The 19,095-nt window shown below is 46.2% G+C and overlaps 1 protein-coding gene across 2 annotated transcripts in view; it reads left to right on the plus strand.

Annotated features, from left to right (window-relative positions):
- PAPPA (pappalysin 1) overlaps nt 1-19,095 on the plus strand; it is a 269,879-nt gene that overhangs the window by 153,249 nt on the left and 97,535 nt on the right. The window lies entirely within an intron of this gene.

Here is a 19,095-nt window from a genome sequence, read left to right on the forward strand (position 1 = left end):
GGAGTGATAGCATCCATGTGGCAGATGCTTGTCAAGGATGAGACAATTGATCAATTGATCCACAAATATGGTTTTCCTTCTGATGGCAGCTGAAAACTTTTTAAAGAAATGCTTCTTTCTGCCCATGAAGCTTAACAACTGTGGGATCCAGTTAGGAACAATTGAGTTTTGGGTTTTTTTGTTTTTTGTTTTTTTGGCTGTGTTGGATCTTCGTTTCGTGCGAGGGCTTTCTCTAGTTGCGGCAAGCGGGGGCCACTCTTCATCGCGGTGCACGGGCCTCTCACTATCGCGGCCTCTCTTGTTGCGGAGCACAGGCTCCAGACGCGCAGGCTCAGTAGTTGTGGCTCACGGGCCTAGTTGCTCCGTGGCATGTGGGATCTTCCCAGACCAGGGCTCGAACCCGTGTCCCCTGCATTGGCAGGCAGACTCTCAACCACTGCGCCACCAGGGAAGCCCCAATTGAGTTTTGTGTTGTTATTTTTAAAGGAACACTCTTTGGGACATAGAAATCTAAGCAGAGAGAGAGACTTTGAAAGTCTCTTGGTCTTACTTCACTTAATTAAGATTTGGCTTTGACTAAATAACTTCCCTAAAGCCCCCCATCCCCTATCTGTTATGAAAGGATTCTGATATTTGGATTCAAAACCCACTATAATCTTCTTGTGAACCTACTATGTCCAAAGCATCCTTTTCAGCAGGGGGTTGGGGTTGAGATGGATAATTCAACCGCTGCCCTCAAGCTGTCTGTAGTGTCCACGGAGGAAGGGGAACACTGGAATAGGTACCTCTAAGAAGAAAAGAAAAACTTGGGCAAACTGCTGTGATACATGGACACACGGAATAACCCTTAGAGGGACATACGTTGAGGGGGACGGCTGTGCGTGAATACAGTGCCTGGCGTTTGCAGCAGACATGCGTGGGTTACCAGGGAAGGTGCTACATGGAGCAGGGAAGGCTCTCACTTGCCAGTTGACTCTGGTCTTGCAGCCCAGGAACAAGCAAGGCTTTGTGGTTCGGGGCTGCTTCCACTGGCTCTTCACGGAGAGCAGACACAGCTGGGCCAGTTTACCCCACAGCCCGTCTAGGAAGACCCCTAGGTCTTCGTGGTCCCTGCTTCTCCAAGCCTGACCCACTCCCATCTCACTGTCTGTATCCTCCGCGTCATCTCTCCCTCCTGATCCATTCAGGACCAGACTCCTGCCTTCCATCCCTGCCATCCACTCAGACTCCCTCCAGACCCTTCTCCATCCTCGTCTTTCATTTTCTTTTCTTTTCTTTTCTTTTTTTAAAATTTTTATTTATTTATTTATTTATTTATTTATGGCTGTGTTGGGTCTTCGTTTCTGTGCGAGGGCTTTCTCCAGTTGCGGCAAGCGGGACCCACTCTTCATCGCGGTGCGCGGGTCTCTCACTGTCGCGGCCTCTCTTGTTGCAGAGCACAGGCTCCAGACGCGCAGGCTCAGTAGTTATGGCTCACGGGCCTACTTGCTCCGCGGTATGTGGGATCTTCCCAGACCAGGGCTCGAACCCGTGTCCCCTGCATTGGCAGGCAGATTCTCAACCACTGCGCCACCAGGGAAGCCCTCTTTTCTTTTTTTTAATTATTGTTGTTGTTTTAAGCAGGGGCACCGGTGTTTAGCCAGCATGGCCTTTGCTGTGTAATTTAGTTTCGTGTCCTGTACCCAAGAAACATGTAAAATATGTAAACAGCGTTCGCTCTCAGAGATTGTAATGCGCGTAGGAAGCAGCGGCCGGTCGAGCTTGCTGAGCCCGCTGCTTCGGCGGTATTGGATTCTGTCCCCAAAACCACATGCTCATTTCTCTAAGTCTGGAAGTAAACTTTCTCAAGCCAGGCCCAAAGGATGGGGTTCCAAGGGGAGTTGGATGATGGTTGTGCATAGGATTTTGCTTTTGGTGTGTGTGTGTGTGTTCATTTGTTTGTGTGTGTTCTTCAAACCCCCTACCCCCCACTCTCCATCCCAACATCCTTACATTTTTTTTTTAAACAATGTTTTTTTAAAAAATATTTTAATTAATTAATTTACTTACTTATTTATTTTTGGCTGTGTTGGGTCTTCATTTCTGTGCGAGGGCTTTCTCTAGTTGCGGCAAGCAGGGGCCACTCTTCATCGCGGTGCGCGGGCCTCTCACTATTGCGGCCTCTCTTGTTGCGGAGCACAGGCTCCAGACGCGCAGGCTCAGTAGTTGTGGCTTCACGGGCCCATTTGCTCCGCGGCATGTGGGATCTTCCCAGACCAGGGCTCGAACCCGTGTCCCCTGCATTGGCAGGCAGATTCTCAACCACTGCGCCACCAGGGAAGCCCATCCTTACTTTTTAAATTAACCTGTATATGCTATCTATAGAACCAGATCAAAAAGGGCTTTCCACCCTCTCCGCCACCTTAGGCATGGATTTCTTAAAACGCACCTAATTCTTCAGCCAGATCCAAGTGCCAGATGCTCCTGGATATATTGGTGCGTGTTCATTTTTTCAGGGAGAGATGGACTGAGAGAGGCAAGTGAAAGGCACCCATGCTGAGAGGTATGCTTCTCTGCCAGGGTGGTCCAAGAAAGACTTCCCTGGGGCTCCTGCCCACCCCGGAACCCTTTACCCAAACCGGACCTACGTATGCAGCTGGTGGAAGGGGATGCTTGGCTGATGCCCGCATTTCTCTCCATCCTGGGAAAGAGCCTGAGTTTGGGAGAGATCTGGTCTGCTGGCAGGATACTGCTCTCAGGAATGTGGATGCTGCTTGGGTGATGCCCAGGTCTGCAGTGTAGCCTCCTGGGGCAAGGGGTCCAGGAAGAGAAAAGCAATGCAGAGCAATGTAAGGAAGGAGATAAACCGACATGCATCAGGGAGCTATGGTCAGGAGTTTATATTCCAGAGAAGGCAGAACTGTGTCAGTGTTGAGAGCCCGGGCTCCAGCTCAGCTGTCTGATAGGACTTTCATTGACGATGGAAGTAGTCTATATTGGCACTGTAGCCTCTAGCCACCTATTGTTTTGAACCCTTGAAATGTGGCTCAGGAAAGTGAGGAACTGGATTTTTAATCTTAATTAGTTTAAAATTAAATAGCCACAGGGAGATACTGAGCAACCCTACTGGAGCAGGTCTAGAGTCTATCACATCCCAGTGCTGCCACCTACAGTGAGATCTAGGGCAAGTTACATGGTCTCTCGGCCTCAGTCTCCTCATCTGTAAAATAGGAAAATCAAGTGGCAATTGTGAGTCTTCCAGAAAATTGCACACATAAAACACTTGGAATTTTGCTTGGCATACAATAACTGCTATCTACATGTATTCAATTCAGTTATTGCATTAAACCTTTATAACCAATCTGTGTAGTAAGAACTGTGTTCCCATTTCACAGATGGGGAAGCAAAGCTCCACACAGGGTCCCCTCCTCCAAGTGGTGGAACAGGAGGAAAGCCAGTGCTTTCAGGCTCCACAGCCCATGCACTTTCCAGGATACACACCACTTTCCCCAAGAATTTTTTTTAAATGTGTGGTCACTGCCGTGTGTTCCAAGATGAAGAACAAGGCTTGGCACACAGTAGGCATGCGATAAATACTTAAAACTAAATCTGCACTTTGTTCTGTTAACAACTTTGCACAGAAAGTAGGAAACAGCTACTGGAGGCCAGGCCCCAGGAAAAAGGCTCTACCCTTTTGCCTCTTATTATTCTGGTCTTAGGGATGTTCTCATGACTAGATTTCTATGGATATTGATGGAAACATAAAGGGCTGTCTGTCTGGCTTGAGAGTGTATGGTTCGCCTTCAAACAGGCCTCCCAGTGAGAGGCCCAGCCAAGGAAGGTGTGAAAGAGCAAGAGAAAGAAGGGAGGAAGGAGAGGTGGGGGAGAAGGGAAGAGGAATACAAAATTAAGGGAACTATACTCAATATTTTGTAATAGCCTATAAGGGAAAAGAATCTGAAAATTATATATATATATATATATATATATATATATATATACATACATACATATAACTGAATCACTTTGCTGTACACCTGAAACTAACACAACATTGTATTAACATCAACTATACTTAAAAAAAAAAAAAAGGCCTATTACAAAGCTACAGTAATCAAAACAGCATGGTATTGGTATAAAGAGAGACAAACAGATCAATGGAACAGAATAGAGAGTTCAGAAAATAGACCTCCTAACATAAAGAAAACTGATTTTGACAAATGGACAAAATATTTGAACAGACACTTCACCGAAGATGCTCAATATCATTAGTCATGAGAGAAGTAAAAATTAAAACCACAGTGAGATATTGCTATACATCTATTAAAACGGCTAAAATTAAAACAGCTGACCACATCAAGTGTTGGTTAGGATGTGGAGGAACTGGAACTCTCATACACTGCTGGTAGTAATTTTAAAAGTACAATAACTTTGGAAAACAATTTGGCAGTGTAATCCAGCCATTGTATTCCTAGGTATTAAAAGAAAACATGTCCATTCTAAGGGTTGAGAGATATATATATATATGTATATGTATATATATATATTCATAGCAGTTTTATTCATAATAGACAAAAACTGAAAACAAACCAAATGTCCATCAGCTGGTGAATTGAATAAATAAACTATGGTATATACATATAATGGAATGTTGCTTGATAATAAAAATAATGAAGGGAGAGATGAAAAGGAATGACTAAACAATAATAAATGACAGTAATACCAATGACATAATAGTACTAACAATAGTTGATAATAATGATAGGAGCAGTGTGAATGGTCCAGCTCTCAAGGCGGTTACTCCATGTCAGGACCTCTAGCCAGAGGTTCACACTGTTTTAGCACATTTATACCCACCAACCCCTCTACGAGGTAGTGGCTAACTTTCACTGGTTTTCAGAGGACTAAATTGAGACTCACAAAGGTTAAGTAATTTACCCAAGTTTTTTCTACAACTAGCCTAGGGGTGGGGCAAGGAAATCTAGAATTCGACCCCAAGACTGTCTTCCTCTAGAGCCAGGAGGAAAGAAGGAGGAAGGGACGAAGGAGGGAAATGTTAAGTGTGTTTCTGGCATGCAGGTCTGTGTGTAAACACTTGCACGTGCAAGAGCTCTTTCAGTCCTGAAACAACCCTTCAGAGTAGGTACCATCATCTGATTTTGCAGTGGAGGAATTCAGGCTCCTTGAAGCGCTCAAGGTCATGATGCCAACAAATGGCAGAATATGAGATTCCAGCCCACATCTCTTCAATGCGTGTGACTTCCACTGCTCATGGAAGGTTCAGGAAAGTGGCAGGTGTAGGATTGTTGAGGAGATCACATTGTGGATCCCAGATCATGCTGGGATGGTTCCCATGGACAGCGTCTCAGAACAGCCGCTTCAACACCCTGCCTTTTTTTGCAGATGTGTGCCGCCTTGTCCAAGGGCACCGCTAGGGGAAAGCATCACTGCGGATAGTCTCCGTCCCTCAGAGGAATCTGCTGGTGGGGTGGTGGACACTTACGTCAGCAGTATCTGTTGGGCATTTGATGGGCAAAGCCCCCAGTTTGCATATCAGGGTCACTATCCCTACCTCTGAAATCTGGAGAGGGAGGCCAGAGAGAAATGCCACCCTTCTCCTTAAGAATGAGCGCCCTTATTTGAGCTGGAAGGTCAGCAGGACACTGATAAAAGCATAAGTGATCCCTATCCTCTTGTTCCTTGCATGCGTCAGAACATTGCATCCTAGGAGAAATCAAACTGAAGGCAGCCCTGGCAAGATGACCGCCTGCTCTTCGAAAAGCAAAGAGGAGAGGCAATCACTCAGTGGTTTCCAGGGTGATAGGAGGGGATCAGAAAACCCTGAGGTCTGCAGTGAAGGGCAGAACCCAAGGACAAGGCACCTTGGCATCAAGTGGGGTTCCCTGCAGGCAGTGTGACTCATATTTCATCTTGGTCACAGCTTGGAACACACAGGTATTTATTAGGAAAGCAGGAGAAGAGGAAGAAGGGGAAGAAGGGAGAAAAGACACAAAAACAACCTGGAAACTCCTAGTTCTATGAACTTGAGAAAGTCTTGTTCTTTTAACACACAGATGTTTTTAAGTGAAAAATCACTCCTTTGACCTTTCTTGAATAGGCCAGTGTGGTCAAGACTGCCATTAACCACTGCTCAACTATCTTTAACCAAGGGTTTCGGTGACCAGGCACCAAGCTTGGATGTGGTCACCACTTTCCTGATTAACCCATGGACATCTCAGGGCTCCCAGAGGAGGCAAAGAAGAGGTCTGGTGGTTTCTTAAAACATCCTGCTTCATTTGAGTAGCTCTGAGCTGAGAGTTGGAGATTTCCGTGCTTCAGTGCTTTGCTCCTGAGTTGGCCGTGTCTCCCAATTCCACTCTAGAGCCAGTAAAGAGGGCATTTTAGAGTGAAGCTAACTGGATTTGTGTTCTCAGTCTTTGATATCTGATTTTCTAAACAGGAAGTTTTGGGGTGCTGGATTTAGAGCAGACAGCATTGGTTGCTCCTATTCTAGAATTATGATATCCTGGTATTCTGGTCTAGAACTGGAAGTGTTTCCATGCTCAACGTCCTGTTTTAGAACTGACAATGCCTCTGGGCTCTGAAATACAAATCACGATGCTGCAGGATTCATATCTGAAGCTGGCAATGCCTCAGGATTTTCATCTTGTGCTGGCAGTATCTCTGGGTTTCGATCCAGAGTTGAGTGAACATTCGGGTTGAAGCTAACAGCATCCTCTTGATCTGATCCAGAGTCAACGCTGCTTTTATATCCTGACCTAGAATTCATGAAATGTTGTTAATTGCTTTCAGTACAAATTTTTTTTAAAAAGAGATTTGGAAACACAAAGTTAGCAATGTGTTTTTGAAAATATAATGTGTTCAGAACTGTGTTTGCAGCAAGATTCTACATCTTGAACTTTATCCTTCATGCCTCTGTTATTGACATCATCTGGGAAACTGGGTTTGCCATGGCTCAGCTGTGGCCCAGTTTTTCTCCTTCTCTTGCCTTTTTTTCTCCAGCCCCTGCTCTTCAGAGCCCACTTGACATTAAGATTCTGCATTTCAGGCCCGGCCCTTGGGCATGGACTGTCCCTCCTTTTCCATGCCCCTCTCAACCTGAACGGACCTCGAATACGGAACCCACCACGCTGTTGTGTGGGTGTTTGCTGGGACAATCCTTTACCCTCCATCACATCCCCCCAGGGTTCTGGGCGCTCTTTGGGAGAAGGGATTTTATCTTTATTGCCTTTTTTCCCCCTCTGGGATCCATTTTCCTCATATAGACCACGGGAGATAAAGAACCTAACTCGTAATAAGTGCTGTGTAAGTGTACGTTGAATGAGTGCATGAATGAATGAATGAGTTGGTGAGAGAGGAATATAAGAAAAATTTGAGCTTTGGCTGGAAGAAAATTTGTCTTCCACAGGAAAACTGAGATCTCTGGGAACCCCCAAAGCCCTGTCCCTCACCCCTAAAGAATTTTAAGACGGTCCTGCAACCCACTCTTCTAACCCTGTCAGCATCTTACTGTCGGAGGAGACACATGTACCATGAAGTCACCCACGGACCATCTGGCCGGGGATCCCGTGTCCCTCCTCTGCTGCGGGAGATTACGTAAGCTGGACAGCAGCCTCCAGATGTTAGCAGTTTCTGCTCATTTCTTTCCTCCCTTTTCAGCAACAATAATAATAATTAAAACAAACACAGGCCTCATCCCCTCCCCGCACCCCTGAAATTACAAACAGGTGGGCCCAGATGCCCTTCCCCTCCAAAGGCCGAGTCTCGAAGTCCGGTCCCGAGCCTCGGCAAGGCCTGCCCTGCCCTGAGCTGGGCAGCCAGACCAGCTGCCCCAGGCCCCAGAGCGGGTACATGGCCGTGTCATGAGAAGGGCCTGTGCTGGACTTTCCCTCTCTCTGGCTCCCACCCCCAAAGCCTTGGCCTCCAACTTAAATGGATGTATTTTGGAGAACTAGGTGGCTTAAGAGATTAGTAATGAGATCCCAAGTCTTTCAGTGCTGGGTCAGGAGTTCAGAGGCAGGCCTGGGTGACTAGTGAATGGCGTAATTACGGGGAGATGGGGAGCAGGCCTGCGGAGGGCCCGTGTGAAATGAGCCCGGCCAGGCCTTTAAAGGGACGAGTTGTCAGCTGCACAAAAGCCGACCGCCACATCCGACACTAATCACTCTCCCCTGTTAGAGGATTTACTAGCTGGAGGAGGCCGAGCCCCCTGGCCAGCGCCTCCTCAGAACGGGTGTCTGGGTTCCGGTGATGAGCACGGCCCGATGCCCGGCTCTGCTGTCTGTGAGATCGGAGATGACGCCGACCCCATGGGGTGGAGTGGTGAGAACTCGCGTTTCATACAAACTCAACGGCTGACCTGTGTCCTTATTTTGATTATGGCCCCCACTGCCATGGTGGTGATTATTTCGTCCTCTCCCTCGGCTTCAGTTTTCCCACCTGTAAGCGGGTAATAGGAATCTCCCCTTCACACAGGACACGAGGATGGGCTTGACGGAGGTGAAGGCAGCTGGCTGCTTCCCGTCACCACTGTTACCGCTGCCGTTCCCAGCATCAGCACTTACACTAGGTGGGCCTGTTTCCTCATCTGTGTCATAGGAGGCAGCCTTACCGTAACACAGGCAGGAATCAGACCCGGACTTCGCGTTCCTGACAGCTGCGGCCTCGGGGTGCCATTTATGCCCTTTGAACCTCGGGCGCGTTACCTGTAGGGTAAGCGAGGATGGCAGTTCCTGCCTTACACAGGAAGGAGAGGCTCTGCACTTGGAACACAGTCGCTGGTTTAAGTGTGTTGGCAAAGGAACACACTTTGTCTTTGCCGTTTATCATGGATGCTTTCTCAGGCCTCTTGCATACATTTTTCCCTTGGAAGAGGGTTGGAACATCCAATTTCTGTCCCCTAGAAATCCTGAGCTTCTGTCTATAAAATGAAGCCACTGAGTGAGCAGTCCCCATCAATGCTATGACTCTGAACCATTTCTTTTTTTTTTTTTTTAATTTTTATTTATTTATTGATTTTTGGCTGTGTTGGGTCTTCGTTTCTGTGCGAGGGCTTTCTCTAGTTGCGGCGAGCGGGGGCCACTCTTCATCGCGGTGCGCGGGCCTCTCGCTATCGCGGCCTCTCTTGTTGCGGAGCACAGGCTCCAGACGCGCAGGCTCAGCAACTGTGGCTCACGGGCCTAGTTGCCCCGCGGCATGTGGGATCTTCCCAGACCAGGGCTCGAACCCGTGTCCCCTGCATTGGCAGGCAGACTCTTAACTGCTGCGCCACCAGGGAAGCCCCATTTCTTTTTTAAGAAATTTAGTTTCTCCACCTGTAAAAATGTCAGTATGCTGTGGAACAGTGGTGTCTTAAATGATTTCTTTGCTCCTTTCGCCTTGAGAGCCTAGGCTTCTTTTCCATGACCATTTGATCAGGCCAGGAGTTTGAACCCCAAACCACAGGATTCCAGACGTGTGGGGAGGTGCAGGCCAGGAGGGTATTAGACCCCTAAGGAGTGTGAAATGCCTGATGTGTTAGGGACAGACCCTGGGAGCAATGAGGTACTAATCACCCCAGAGCTGAGCCCCAAGGCTGGAGGGCATCTAATACCGGGGTATCTTATCTGGAAGTGTCTCCTGGGTGGAGGCCGTGAGGTCTGCTGCTATTTCCAGATCTCTGGGTGGGAGGAGGAGGTATCCCTACATTCCATGCGCCGCCGGCCCTGTGCACAGGAAATGCTTCTTTGCTTGATTGTCTGTCCATGCCAAATAATAAATCCTGAAATTGAAACAGGCAATCCAGCCCTCCCCCTCCCTTCTATCTTTTTAAGGCAGGTATCAAAGGGGAAACTGCTCTAGGGGCCTAGGGAAAGTGATCATTGTTTCTAATGGTCACTAAAGAAAGCCTGGCTTTTCTTCCTTCCTTTCTCTCTCTCTGTCTCTCTTTCTCTCTCTCTCTGTCTGTCTCTCTCACTATTAAGTGTGTAAAAAGGAGATTGGAGGAGGGGATTGAAAGTGTGTGCGCCCACGCATACACACGTGTTATGTAATGTTAACCCTCGGTTGCCCTTAGAGGTTTTTTTTGTTGTCGTTGTCATATTCAGAGGGTCAGTTTGGAGTCAGGGGCATAGGAAGGAGGTCAGGATGGGCAGAGGAGTGGGGAGAAGAACCCAGGTGGGAGAGGACTACAGTACTCCCAGCCGGTGAAAGAGGCTCTGAGCCGGAGTCGGAGCGTTTGGGTGCCTGTGTCCATGTCACCTTAATGGACACCAGGTATGTGGGGCACATGTTAGAAGCCTGATATATAGTAAAGGATCAATAGCATTTATTGTGGTTTTTGTTAGTTCATTCAACTAAATATTTGCTTAGCGCCTACTCCAGGCCTTCCTCTGCTCTTAGTATTGAAGATATAACAAGTAAGACCTCATTCTTGCCCTCAATGCGCTAACAGCCGAGTTCGAGGATTGCACATAGGGCAATCCTAACCCATCATGAGTGGCTTAACATTTTGTTAAGATGGTTTCAGAGGTCTACACTCAGGGGAACAGCAGGCACTGTTTAATGATATCTGTCCTGGGCAAGAGATGGGGGAACGGCAGCACTGATCCCATGTGTTTGCCTCAACCGGTCTGCTGGGCTGAAGGGCCCTTGTACTTCCTTTAGCTCTCACTAAGGAAGGCACTGTCCTCGAAGCTCATGCATGTAGACACATGGACAGACGAGAAACCACAGTGCAGTGTGTTGCACAAAGGCTGTGACAGAGAGTTCTCGGAAAGTCCAGCCACAGGGTGGGAAGAGGACGGACTTTGAGTCAGACCACTTGACTTTGACCTCTCAGCCATAGGGGAGTGACCAACGCCTTCCAGACCTCAGAGTCCTTATCTCTACAAGAGGGACAAAAACCGCCTATTCCTCAGGGTTATTATGAGGGCCAGAGGAGATAATACACGGGCAGCGCCAGTACTGGGAGGCTGTCCCGAAGAGTTGGTGCCCTTTCCCTCCCCCACAGGAGCTCTGAGGAGGGGGCAGTATGTTCTTGAAGGAACTGCCAAGCCAGCTTTACAGAGGTGGCTTTATTTCACCTGGACCCCTCTGTGTCCCGGTCTCCTGAGGCAGGCTTTCCCTCCTGCAGTCTTCATATCAAGGAACCCTGCCCACCTCTTCAACCTTGCAATTCTTGGGGAAATAACTTGGCATTGAACCTGTAAACCTGAGGTTAAAATGTGGCCTAAGTAGAAATATTCGGAAACACTGCCTGGGGACTGTGTGTGTGTGTGTGTGTGTGTGTGTGTGCGCGCGCGCGCGCGCGTGTGTGTGTGCGTGCCTGTGTGTGCGCGTGTGTGTGTGTATGTGTGTGTATGCGTGTGTGCGCTCTCGTGCACGCACTCCTACGCTAATGTGTATTGTTATTGTCAGCATGCACCCCACCCTCCCCACTCCCTATTCCTTTTCCTCTCTTTTTCTGTGAGGCCCATTCCCAGGTCCCTTTGAATTGAAAGAGGAAATTGGAGAGGATGGGCTAGAGGTTTGACGAGCACTTCCTCCCTCCTGTGATTGACAAAAGGGCATGTAAATCTGTAAAAGTGAAATTCAATAGAAACCTCAAGGCATCTCCCCTGTATGGGAAAATACCAGAACTCCCACTCCCCCTCTTCTCTCTCCATCCCCCGCCTTTGTGTACATCGTGTGTGGGTGGAAGATAAACTGGATTTAAAAAACCCTTTGAAAGCAAGACATCGTTAACTCCTCTAATTGAAAGCAGTCTTCTGCAAGGGGGGAGGTTTGGAGGCGGGTGCTGGATGTAGTGGCTGGCGGTGCCTGGGGTGGACGAAAGGGCCCAAGTCCTGGGGCCACAGAGGCCTCTGCTGCTGTCAGCCGAGGCCTGTCCCAGGGGACCCTACAGCGGTCTTTCAAGCCAGTCTCTCTGTTCCCCACTGAGCTCTGTCCCCCACCTGTCTATCAGATGTGATGGCAAGAATCAGGTCTCGGAGGAGCTTCCCAGCTCAAACATCCAATGATGTCAAAACTTTGGGAGAAGAACTTCCAGCTCTTTTGCAGCATGCACAAAAAGAAAAGAAAAATAAAACAGGAAACACATTGCTGGAATGGCTGCAGTAAACGTTTAGGTTACTTCTCCAGTTGTCTTAGACAGAAAAGGCGGCTGTGATATTAGCTTCTGGCCTCAGAGTATCAGAGACATGAGATCCATGAGTCAGCTCAGGCCCACAGGAGGATCACACTTCACTGCAGAATCAAGACTCTCTTCAGCAGCCCTCGCTGGAAGAAGCTGGACGTCAAAAGCTGGCCGAATGTCAGAACAGAAAAGCCCTTTGGGGATCCATCTTACTCTGTCCTTCTACAAGTGGGGAGGATGAGTGTCAGAGGAAGCCAGCCATTGAGTCAGCTCTAGGAGGCAGGTCCCGGAGCCTGGTGATCTTGGGCTCTTTCAGCCAACAGGCCCTCCCCAGGGCAGAGCTGTAAGGCCCTGCTTTTGTCTGCTGAAGAGGCTTCCCGGAGAAGCAACAAAAAAAATTCCCAAGTCCGTCCTCCGGAACAGCCCTGAGCAATGTGTAGGCAGACCCTTTTCAAGTTGCATCTACAGGTAAGAGTGGAGTTTGCGCCTGGATTTGCATCCTGGTTCTACTAACTTGTTGTGTGACCTTAGGTGAACTACTGGGCTTCAATTTCCTTATCTATTAAATGGGTATAATATTTATACTATATTTATATAATATAAATATATTTGTAATATATTTATAGTATACATTTATAGTATAAATATAAGTATATTATATTTATAAGTATAAGCATATTATATTTATATTATAAATACAAGTATATTATATTTATATTTCCTTATCTATTAAATGGGTATAATATTTATATTTATATAATATAAATATATTTGTAATATACTTATAATATATATTTATATTATACATATAAGTATATTATAGTTATATTATAAATATAGGTATATTATATTTATATTATAAATATATTATATTTATATTTATATTTCCTTATCTATTAAATGGGTATAATAACAGTACCTATCTCACAGAGTTGAAGGTTGCGTGATCTCGTGCATATGGAGTCCTGGAAGCAGTGGCCAGCATAGAACAGGCAGTCCGTACGGTGTACACTGCTATTGTTATTGTTGTTAGAGGTACTGGGTACCTCTTGTGTCCGGTGTGCTGGGCAATCTGCTAGGATTTATTTGAGGATGAATAAAACGTGGTTCTCACCTTGGAAGCCTTCAGGGTTTAAAGGGGTAAGACTGCGCTCTAAACAACTATAATCCAACTTGACAAGTGCTGTAACTGAGGTATATATAAAGAACTATATGGACACATCAGAGGGAGCGATTAATTCTGCCTGGGGGGCGAGCCACGGCTTTCCGAGGAGGGCTGATATTTGAGACTGGCTTTGAAGTGTGTGTAGTATTTCACGGAATGGGCCGTCCACTGCAGTGGGGTGGAAATCTGGGCACAACCTCACAGTCGTGGAGTCCACGGCGTGTTGGGGGGAAGGGTCGTCCAGCGGGAAGCGAGCACCCCGGTGTACTTGCATGGGTGCCTGCCCGCAGCGTGAGGCCGGAGCGCAGCTGGCTGTGAACGTGGGGGTGTGGCTGGAACCAGCTCCCGAAGGCCTTCGTAAGCCGCGTCTAGGAAATTCTCCATCCTGTGGTCCACGGACAGCCGTGGAGGGTGTGATAGGTAGCAAGGCTATGTGATGAGTTTTTCGCTCTGGAAAGTTAATTATGGGGACCTTTGGAGCAGGGAGAGTGCAGTGTGTGGAGTGAGTAGAGACGAAGAGAGTGGTCATCGGTACCCTCTTCTCCATCAGCGGAAGCGGAGGTTTTAACCAAGACAACAACAGTCGTGGTGCCACGTGATTGAGTACACAGAACGTGGAATCGGAGGGATCAGAGTCCAGCATCGGTTCTCATACACAACTGGATATATGATGTTGAAAGAGTTAAAGCTTCTTTGCCTCATTTCCTCATCGGAAAAATGGGATAATTCCAACCTCACAGAGTAATTGAGAGGATTAAATGATACTGTGACCGTGAGACCTTGGTGGATAGTATTACTGTGGGTGTCCTTAAGCGCCGGGGACAACCACTGCACCTCACAGATGGGGAGACAGGGTGGGAGAGATGTCCAGCTAATAAGTGACAGCCAGAACCAGCCCAGGTCCCCTGTGTCTCTTGTTTGGTATTTGAAGTAAGCACAGATATCTCTGAAGATGACAGAGAGTCTAAGGGAGTGCGCTAAAGATGAGACTTTCCCCCTCAAGGTCAAGGGGAAAACGGGGTTGCTCGCCCCTTGGTTCCTGCAGGCCCTAAGATGGGGATGAAAGGCAGTGACCTTCTCAGCCTCCATCCAAGACGCAGGGCTGGGCTTCCTGCAGAAGAGAGCGACATGGGCACCAGAATTGCTGCCATGAATTCTTGGGGGAGGGGTAGAAATCTCACTGGAGATGGTTCTACACAACAAAGGTAGGATTTAGAGGGTGCAGAACATAGGTGAGGGCAGGGCATCAGTTCTGGGAACCAGAAAAATTTGTATTTTCATATTAATTTTGCCACTTACTTGCTGTCTTATAGTGTGTAAGACACCTGCCCTCCCTTGACCACTGAAAAGGGAACGGTCTCAGCAGATAACCTATTTAAGTCCTTCGAACTCTAAAACTCTAAAATAAAGAAGCGTGTAAGTGTTGGCTGCTTAGGGAAAAGAGTAGGAGAAAGTGCAGCCAGACATCTTCCCCTGGCTGTTGGGAAGAATCTGTCCAAAGGTAAACTGGGCTGTTTATTAATGGAAGTGAGTTCTCTGTCCATGAAGTAATCAAGAAGATGCTGGGTAATTCCTCCTCCAACCCTGAAAAGACCTAAGTGAGGGTGCTTGCCAGCCCAACCACATCTGCTCTTTGCCTAGCAACATTATATGAATTTCTCTTTTTGCCCCTTCACTGGATCATTTATTTATTAATGTATTCAATAATTCAGTAAATATCAATATCTTAGTTATTCAAAACAATATTTGTTTTATTTCATTTTATTGTCATGAGAACACTTTAAAAGAAATCTACCCTCTTAAGTTTTTATGTGTACAATACAATATTACTGACTATAGATACAATGTTGTACAGCAGATCTTTAAAATTTAATCATCTTGCTTAACTGAAACTTTTTGTTGATTTATACATTGATTAGCAACTCCTTTTTTTCCTCTCCCCGCAGCCCCTGGCAGCTACCATTCCACTGTTTGATTCAATGGGTTTGACTGTTTTAGATACCTCATAGAAGTGGAATCATGCAGTATGCAGGATTCATCTGTGTAGTCATATATGGCAGGATTTCCTTCTTTTTAAAGGCTTAATAATATTCCATTGCATGCATATACCAAATTTAGTTTATCCATTTATCTGTTGATGACATTTAGGTTGTTCCCACATCTTGGCTATTGCGAATAATGCTGCAATGAAGATGGGAGTAGGCAGTTCAGAAAGATCAGTTTCAGCTAGAAGAGACCCCCTCCATATCTTTCTAGAAGAACCTGAAGCCTAGAGGCTGCCAATATGTTTCTAGAGCCTCCGTGATGTATTCCACAAACCAGTGAGTGATGTAAAGGGAAGGAGGAGATCTTGTTCATAGCAGCATGACAGAGAGGCCAAAAAGGTTACTCTTATCACCCCCCTGACGTCTCTGGGGCTGGGGGCGGCAAGGTGGAGCCCTTGGCATCATGTGAAGGATTTGTGTGTCAGAGAATGGGAGGTAGAGCAGAACGGCTCTGCCTGGGATTTGAGAGAGGTGCAGATTGGGAAGGGAGAGGGAGTGGGAGAGCTTGGAAAGGTCACTGAAGAAACTGGGCGAAGGTGATGGTGAGTGAGGAGGAACTCGGGGTGATGGTGTGAGAGCTTGAGTCCACATGGGGTGTGCGATGTAACTCTCCTGCTCGTTCCCCCACAAAATGTTCAGTAAAGTCTACACTGCTCAGTAATATTTTATGGAATTGGACTTGCTTTTTTAGAAGGTGTAGAAAAGTGGGTGGATGAAAGCAGGGCATCCCCACAGAATCAGGTACCTTGGGATCACACTTAGGTGTGTGACCATCCTTTTGGCCAAAGGCAAGGCTCTTTTCCTCTCAGAGAGAGCCTGGTGTACCACACGTCTTCCATAAATGGCTGCTGAATGAGCAAATTCATGCAAGGTCTATAAAAGCTGGGGGCTTATGAGTGTTTGCAGCCTTCCCGCACCTCCCCAGGAACACAGATGGTTTTAAGATCAGCTGGGGCTTTGGGCAAAGGTTCAGCTGGATTTGTTTGTTCCTCTCTGATCTACTTTGACTGTCCCTGGTCAGGATCGCAGCCAGCCTGAAACAAACACAAAACTAAGTAGGAAACCAGGAGAGTAAAATAACAGCAGCACGTTCCTCTGATGTCCTGTCTAGTGCTGATAGAGCTGACAAGATAAGAGGAAACTGTGTTTAAGTAGCGAGAGGGCTTTGTTCAGGTCCTGAGACTTCTCTGACTGTGAATGCTGTAGATGCAGAGATAAACCCCCCGCTCTAGCCCTCCAGAGATGTGCTCCACCACTCTCTGCTGGGGGACAGGCAGCTAAGAACACAAGGGGAAAGAATTTCAAGATGATACATGTCAAATTGCTGGCCTGGATTTCAAATGCCATAGATAGTTTATGCAAAGTCTCGCACTGTTGTAAAAATGTAACACAATCCCCTGGCAGATCTGCATGAGCTCAGTCTCAGTTGTTTTCGAGAAAAAATAAACAAACTTGAAAAACGTCTTCCAGCACATTAAAGTGGCTTGTTTTACCCATAGTCTCCTCGGTATTAGGCTTCTAGAGATTTGAGTAACCGAAGCCGACACCTAATTCCTGGCCAGTGAGATGGCTGATTCTTGGCACTTTCACTCTCCTTAGGACGTTACCTGTGACGTTCAGGAAACTAATACTGTATTCCCAGGACCCACTGACACCTTGGGGAGGGGGGAGGGAAACTTTGGCAATGAACAAGTTTCAGTACTCTTCAATGTTTTTAAAGCAATGAAGCTCTTATGAAACATTACAAGGCAGCTTGATATATAAAACAGTTGAGTGAAGATGCGCTGGTTGAAACAACGGGGCAGAAGCTAAGTACATCTTCTCACATCCTGACCCTCAGACTGACATCTCCAAGCAGCCCTAGGAATCCATAGGCAACACCTTGAAAACCTATGACCCAATCCAACATTCAGATGTGAAAGGTAAACCGAGGTCCACAGAGCAGGGATAACTGGTCCACAGTCACACATCAAATTGTGAGGGAGTTTGAACCAGAACCAAGTCTCTAATCCAGCTCACCATGGCAGAACTTCTCAGGTGACAAAAAACTTTTCTTCTTCTGTTTGAGGTTTCAAGAGTAAACTGAAGATGTTAACTTTAAGGTAAATTGGGTAAAGCATATATGGAATTCTTGGTATTATCTTTGCGAGTTTCCTGTAAATATAAAATTACTCCAAAACAAAAAGTTTATTTTAAAAAAAAGCAGTGCATCTTGCAATTGTGGATTACAGTGCAGCCATGTGTTTTAGCTTGACTTTGATTAGTGAATTTGATGTGTAACTCTTCCATGCTATTTTTAATTCTTCTACACTCATGTATATGAATCCCTGGGTATAGTCTTGCTTTGCATGATTTTTATAAATAGCGTCATAATACACTTACACCTTGTTCTTTTTTAGTCACTCAGTGTTATGCTTTTGCAATCTCCCCATGTTGAGATCTATGAACTCACAAATAGGGCTTCCATTTTGCTTGGCCAGGGTCCATACTGAACCAGGTGTTAAATATTGTTAGGATCATCACTACATTTGAATCTCATTCAGTCCTCTTAATAGTCTTTTGCTTACAGAATCCTATCATATGAATATATCATATTTTATTCATCCCTTCTTCAACAGGTGAACATATAAACTCTCCCTAATCTTTTGCTACTATAGATATGGCTGGAATAGATAGTCTTGATCCTTGTATATGTATTTTTTTCCTTTTCTTTTTGTTTGTTCTACATGTGTATGTTTGTTTTACATGATTGAGATTAGATTATCTCACTTTTTTTCATAGCTTATAAGACCTTAGAGTTCTTTAGGTTGGCCTTACTTTTTAGATGCGTAGCCTGAGACCCCCAGGTGTGGAATGACAGGCCCAAATTCCCGGGGAAGATTGGAGAGAGAAGCCGCATTAGAGGTCCGAGGGAAAGCTCTAATTTGGGATGACCTTCTGCAAAAAGTCTGACCAATCTCAAGAACACCTCGGCTGTTCCTCTCCTTTTCCATCATAGCTCTTTTCTAGTCTACAATTTATAGTAATGTATGCATATGTGATTACTTGATGAATGTCTGTACACACTGGCACTCTAAGGTCCGTAGCATCTGACCCGTCTGCCGTCTTGTCCCAGAGTACTCGGCAAATAGCAGTTACTCAATAAATGTTATTGGAGTGAATGATTGAACCAATGGAATGAAATGACATTTGGATACACAAGATACTCCTCAGTTTGAACAATACTACTTGTCTCTACATGCTTCATGTTTCTTTTAATACAATTTGATATATCTATCATTGAGAATGAATGTGTATGTGTGTGTATATGCAAATCTATACAAATGGTAGAGCTGATTTTCTCTGGGGAAAGCAAATGCTCACATTGTCATAGTCTTTGTTCTGTCATTAATATAACTCTGAGCACAATTGACAGATTTGCTCTAAAGTGGTCTGCTTGGTATTCAAGAGTCTGTGAGATCCAAGCCCTCAGGCCTGCCTTTGATGCCACTTTGCCCAAGCTCTGTTATACCAGGCAGCTTGTCACTAAGCATTCTGGGCTTCTGCTTTCCTCTGAGCCCTTGCTTCTATTCTCTGCATGTGCAATGCCCTTCCCTTCGTAGCTACCCTGTTCTTCCAGACCCAACTCAAATGTCAACTCTTCCAGGACTCGTCCCCACGAGAATGTCTCTGACATCTCTACCACCAAAACGTGTTATCTGTCCTTTCCTTAATAACACTGAAGATTTTCTCTTTTACATTAGAATGTGGGGTCCCGGAATAGACTCTTG

This window comes from Balaenoptera acutorostrata, chromosome 6, assembly GCF_949987535.1.
Source record: "Balaenoptera acutorostrata chromosome 6, mBalAcu1.1, whole genome shotgun sequence".
Lineage (NCBI taxonomy): Eukaryota > Metazoa > Chordata > Mammalia > Artiodactyla > Balaenopteridae > Balaenoptera > Balaenoptera acutorostrata.